This window comes from Hyaena hyaena, unplaced genomic scaffold (assembly GCF_003009895.1).
Source record: "Hyaena hyaena isolate Hyena2069 unplaced genomic scaffold, ASM300989v1 scaffold_6, whole genome shotgun sequence".
NCBI classification, from domain to species: domain Eukaryota; kingdom Metazoa; phylum Chordata; class Mammalia; order Carnivora; family Hyaenidae; genus Hyaena; species Hyaena hyaena.
In genome coordinates, this window is record NW_024080638.1 from 5,399,793 (window position 1) to 5,405,792 (window position 6,000).

General features: G+C 48.2%; 1 protein-coding gene across 5 annotated transcripts in view; it reads right to left on the reverse strand.

Moving 5' to 3' along the window:
- LPAR1 (lysophosphatidic acid receptor 1) overlaps positions 1–5,559 on the reverse strand; it is a 135,748-nt gene extending 130,189 nt beyond the window's left edge. For 3 of the 5 annotated variants that reach the window (XM_039240937.1, XM_039240952.1, XM_039240943.1), the window contains exon 1: positions 5,330–5,559. The gene's annotated coding sequence lies outside the window, so the exon portion shown is untranslated. The remainder of the gene's footprint in view (positions 1–5,329) is intronic. The other 2 variants (XM_039240967.1, XM_039240959.1) reach the window with 1 other exon arrangement.
- Positions 5,560–6,000: the final 441 nt, after the last annotated feature.

A 6,000-nucleotide genomic window follows, 5' to 3' on the forward strand; every position in this document is an offset into this window, starting at 1 on the left:
TTAAAAAATTTTTTAAAGAAAATTGAGGATAACATATTTACATCATATGAAATTTAGTCCATTGTTTTGATATTTAAGAAAATGGATAAAGGCAAACTTGCTACAAAGAAATGGTCCATAGTAGCACTCTCTGCATAGTGAGTCCTAACCCTTCAAAAGCACAGGCACCCATCATGGCCATCATGGAAATTTCCCTCCAAAGAGATCCATGACCAGGTGTTATTGGTCAAACTTTTTCTCTTTTAGAGAGAGAGGCTGGTTTTGAAGTTATTTTCCCTTATCTCCATATATATACAACAAACACAGCCTGATCCACCTCATTCAGGCTTGTACACGGTTTTTTTAGCTCTGGACTAAAGCTGAGAGTCTGCCCTGTCATTATAGCACTTTTTAAAAACAGTACGATAAAAATAAAATAAATTACAACCTGAATCCATGCACACAGTAAAACAGTCCTCTTTCATTTCTGAAAGAAATTTGAATTTTACGTGAACTTCAAGGTTAAAGTTTCCATCGCACAGATCAGATAACAGGAGCTAACATCAAAGCATTAAGATAATTTTCCTTGCCCCATTCCCAAAAGTCAGCAATAACAGAAACATGATTTTGAAACCGTACTAACCCTGCCGGGGGGCCGGGGAAAGGAGGGCAACCCAGGGCATTTAAATAAAATCACAGTCACCAACCACCCCTTCCCTCTTCCCTCCCTGAAAACCAAAGAAACAAAAAAAGTACTCTTCTAAGAAATGAAGTATACTAATCTTGGACTCCTTCAAATGAATGAATTAAACATGCCAAACTCAAGCTGCCTTACAAAAGGTAAAACAAACAGGTGGAGAATCATTCATTCAAATTCTATTCAAAGACAGTAAAAAAGCAGCTGACAAAATCTCCTTTTAGTAAGGCTCCTGGGCAGGCCAGCATCTCCAGACTCAAGGCAATTAGAAGACTTGCCCAAACCAGCTCCACCTTAGACACACAGCTGAAAAGCCACCCATCCCCACCTGCCAAACGAGGCTACTGTGGTGTGAGAAGAAATCCACAGAATGCCTGTCTCTCAAATGGATCCCATGGAGATTCTGCCTATCCAGAGAGGTAATGAACTAGACACCTTAGCTCTAGAGAGTCATGGGGAGACAAAAACGGATGATCAGACAAGGAGGTTCTCAAAGAAGTATCGTCTACACCATTAAGCTACTTCTACTGGAATTATATTTAAAGAATTTTCAAGACTTGTGTCAGGCTTCACTGTGGTACCCAGAGTGCCGCTCTCTCCCCCCCTTCCTCCTGTGTCATCACCTCTGACCCTTTACAACAGCGTTAGCCCATTTGGAAACTAGGAATAACTCTCTCTTCTGTGCTACAAATATTCAACCACTGTCGTTAAATACTATGTATAACATAAACAGGGTCAAGAATGTTGGTTGCCATTACAGTCATGTTTAAATTAGCATTAACTAGCAGGCCCTTCCCTAAACAAAACAAAATGCTTTCTTGGTCAGCTTGGTGCCTGGAGAGCAATTTTAAGTCACATGCTCAAAGGGCCTCCCAGCATCATTAATTTTTCCTAAATTAAATTTCTCGAAAGACACACTATCAGTTTGGCAGGACTATGGAGGAAGAAACTGTATATCGTTTACTCTATAATTTTTATATAATCTGGGTAAACTGGCAGCAGCACCCTGAAATTCACTAGCCATGAGTTACAACAAAATGGAAAGAAATAGAGGTGCCTGGATGGCTCAGTCGAGTAAGCGACCAACTCTTGATTTCAGCTCAGGTCATGATCTCAGTTTCATGGGTTCAATCCCCACATCAGGCTCTGCACTGGCAAGCATGGAGCCTGCTTGGAATTCTCTCTCACGCACTCTCTCTCTCTCTCTCTCTCTCTCTCTCTCTGTCTCTCTGTCCTTCCCCCATTTGTGCTGTCTGTGTCTCTCTCAAAATAAATAAATAAACTTTTTGTGAAAATGGAAAGGAATAAAAGCTCATCCCTTTGAAACACCCCACCCCTCACAATGCTCCAATAGGTGTCACTCACTGGATTCCTGCATTTAGAGGGCTTAATACTTAGCCCTTCCCATCCCCATGAGGCACAATTCTTAAAATAACATCCAAGGTTCTCCCCCCCAAACAACTTACCACCTGGTACCTTTCCAACCTTCATTACCCCAGACTCCAACTACATCTTCACTCTCTACCATTCATCTTTTAAGAGATGTATCATTTTCACCCTTCAAGGCCCTTCTGTGAAGGCTTCCCCAGAGTCAGAAGTTAGTCTTCCATTCTCTAGCATCCTAAAGGGATGCCACCTAGTCATACAATCCAGCTACTACATGTTGGAATTAGCTACATGTTTTTCCTCTGCACTGCAGCTCTTTCTAGCTCTTTCCATTTCATCACCTTTGTGTCTGCCACTATAGAAGGAATTCAGTCATTGCTTATTCAATTAAAATTTCCTCCTTTTTTCCCATCTTCCTAAGACATTCATAATAGTTCTCCATGAGATATTTCAATAATAATGCAATAGGGATGGGGGGGGGGGGGGGNTCCTAAGACATTCATAATAGTTCTCCATGAGATATTTCAAGGGGGGGGGGGGGGGGGGGGGGGGGGGGGGGAGACGGGGTAACAGGATATGTAAAAATAAGAAACCTAGTAGTATCATGCTCAGTTAACAAGGCCAGAGCGAACTTTCAGACTTTAAACCAACAGCTTATGTTCCCAGTTTTATTACATCACACTTCACTTTTAAAATAAATCATGTTCCTCAAGTGTGTACGAATATGGGTCCCAAAAACACTAAAGAAGAGGAAGACAAGCCACACATTAAGCAGACATTAAAATCTTGACCTCAAACCAAATTTCAAGTCTTGCTATTTGTTGAACCCTTGGGGCTTCCCAGGGAAAATGATACAGTGTATTCTGCCCAGATTGCAACTTTCCTTACTAAGCATTTGAAATAAGATTCTTGGCCCTAAAAATCACTAACTTCAGACTGAATGCCATCATGTATCAAAAAGACTTAGCAAGTGAGAGTTTTACTTTCTTTGAATTTTCCAATAAGTCTAACAGAACAGACTCAATCCTTGAAAAGTCTATGGTATAATTTTTAAAAATGGGGGCACCTGGGTGGCTGAGGCGGTTAAGCGTCCAACTTCGGCTCAGGTCATGATCTCATGGTTCATGGGTTCGAGCCCCGCATCGGGCTTTGTGCTGACAGCTAGCTCAGAGCCTACGGCCTGCTTCAGATTCTGTATCTCCCTCTCTCTCTGACCCTCCCCTGCTCATGCTGTCTCTCTCTCTCTCAAAAATAAATAAAACATTAAAAAAAATGTTAAAGAAAATGAAATTACCATTTGGTAAATATTAACTTCAAGCAAAACCAGGAGCTTCAAAATGCAAGTTGTTGAAAGGGCTACCCCGTAAGTTCCCCTCTATGAATTTTCCCCCCTCATTCACAGGGATACTGAGATCCTCGGGTGTCACAGTGTCACAGCACCGGGCTGCTGCTGATCTAGAAACAATGATGTAAATGGGCAGTCGGTCCGGCCGGACTACAGACATCACTGACCTTCACATCAGTTTTAAGGCTAAGCAGGTTCACTCACTTTAAAAGGATAATGGAAGGCTGACAGGGGGGCGGAGAGTATTGTGGATGCCCTTTTGGAGAAGGAAAGAAAAAACAAAGGAAAATCAACCCCCAGGTCAAGGCTCTTCCCTCTCCAAGCACCTCCAACTTGGAGGAGATTTTGTACCTTTTAGTCTTCTTGCCCTCTCACCTCCCTCCTGGAATAACTGATTCTACTTCCCTCTACTCTTTTCCTATGGTTCTAACACGGGATAAGCAACCACCAGTTTCTAATTACTTGGGGAGGCTGGAAAGAACAGCAACGATCATCATATCCTTCCATTTTCCAGATGAGGACTCCGAGATGAAGGACAAGCTGACCTGACTGGCTGAGGTGGGACCACGAGGGGACGCAGCTGCGAATGGGCTCAGAATGGGACAACCCACTCCTCCCGCCAGGCTCTTCATTCCGCGCCTGACTCTCAGCCACGCACGACCTCTTTTCCTCCTTACTTGGCTTCTTTATCCTCAAGTTAACTAGTGTCAAGAAAACGCAGCCTTAACATACTTACAATGTTAATTCACACTTTTTTGCATTTGGGGTAAATCTGCACACTCCTGCCCTGATTTAGAGACCCAAGGGGACAAACAACTAGATGGCAGAGTGTGTGTGTGTCAATGCAATTGAGTTGGGTCCAAATAGCCATAACTCCAGTCTACGCCCTTTTCCCTTCGGGCTTACTCTTCTTTTTTTTTTTATGTTTTTTATTTATTTCTGAGAGAGAGAGCAGGGGAGGGTCAGAGAGAAAGAGAGACACAGAATCTAAAGCAGGCTCCAGGCTCTAAGCTGTCAGCACAGAGCCCAACGTGGGGCTCGAACCCACGAATCGTGAGATCATGACCTGAGCCGAAGTCAGACGCTTAACTGACTGAGCCACCCAGGGCTTACTCTTCTTTTTGACAAGGGACTCGCTCCTTAGGAGAACTTGGGTTTGCTCATGTAGTCTCCCTTCAACCAGAATCTCAGGCTTTGACTCACAGACCGCTCGCTTCACAGTTAAGCTTACGCTGGGCAAACAACACTTATGGAAATACGTGGAAAAACACGGACTGTTAGAGCCTGAAGGAATAAAGGATTTTACTCTAATAGCTGCAGTTACATGTTTCCGATATTCAGGTTTGCAAATATGCATCTTCTCCAGTGAGAAACAACGCATTCATAGTGAAACTTTAACAAGCGAGCACTCAGTAAAAATCCACATTTACGAAAACTCCATAGATTTCAGCAAAGAAAAGAAAAGAAGAAGTCGCAGCGGAGAGCAACAATCTCAGGCCCCAGACTGAAGGCAGCAACAAGTCCTGGGCGCCGTCATCCCTTACATATCAAAGGCCAAATGGCAGCGAAGGGAAAAAAAAAAAAAAAAAGAATAAAATTTAAATCCATTCATAACAAGCTAGTCCTACGCAAACCAAACGAGCCTGTCGGTTTCAAAACCACCAACTCAAAGCCAGGTCCCTCCCTTGCCTTCAATATCCCAGTTACTTGCTAAGCGTGTTTGTTAGGCGGCTGGACAGAAACTAAGTTTAAAGTCCGCAGCCCGGGAGAGACTACGAAGTGGCCGGTGAGAAGCCAGCGGGGCGTGCGAGCCCCGGCGTCCGCGTCCACCTGGACCCGGCTTCGGGGTCCCTGCGAGACCCCCCTCCCCTGCAAGCCTCCTCGCGCTCCCACCCAGACCCAGGTAACCCGAGGCCACCTACGTGTCACTTGGGCGGGTCCGGGCCGCGGACGCTGCACAAAGCGCGGGCCCCGGGGCGCACTGACCTGGCCGGGGGACGCAAGGGCCGGCGGCCCGGACGGCTGCGGCAACTTCCCTCCCGGGGCTCGGGCAACTGGCCGGGGAGACCGGGGGAGCCTCGCCTCCTGCAGGCCGGCCCGCAAGCGCGCACGCCCACCCACAGCCGACACGGCGAGCGCGCGCGCGCGCGCACTCACACTCGCTCGCACACTCGCACGCACAGCCACAAAGCCCGGCCGCCCCGGGACGGCGCGAGCCGAGCGCGCCGTGTGGCGGCTCGGGCGACTCGGCGGCCGCTGGCTCGGCGCCCAGGGGGCGCCGTCCCCCGCGCCGCGCCCGCCCCTTTACCTGCGCCGGCCGCCGCCCCCGGGCTGGCTTCCCGCAGCGCGGTAGCTCCCCGCCGCCCGCGCCCGGCACGGGGCCGCCTCCTGCGCCCACCCCGCGGGGAAGCCGGGGAGGGCTCCGAGGCGCCGCGGCCCAGGCCGCCCGAGATCCGGGCCGCGCTGCAAAGCGGACGGGGGGGAGTAGCAGCCCGGGGAGCGCCAGCCGCGGGCTCGGGCCGACTGCTCGCGCTTTGGCGCGCTGGCCGGGGCGGCGGGGGAGGGGGCGCCGAGGGAGGGCCGAAGCTGCGGC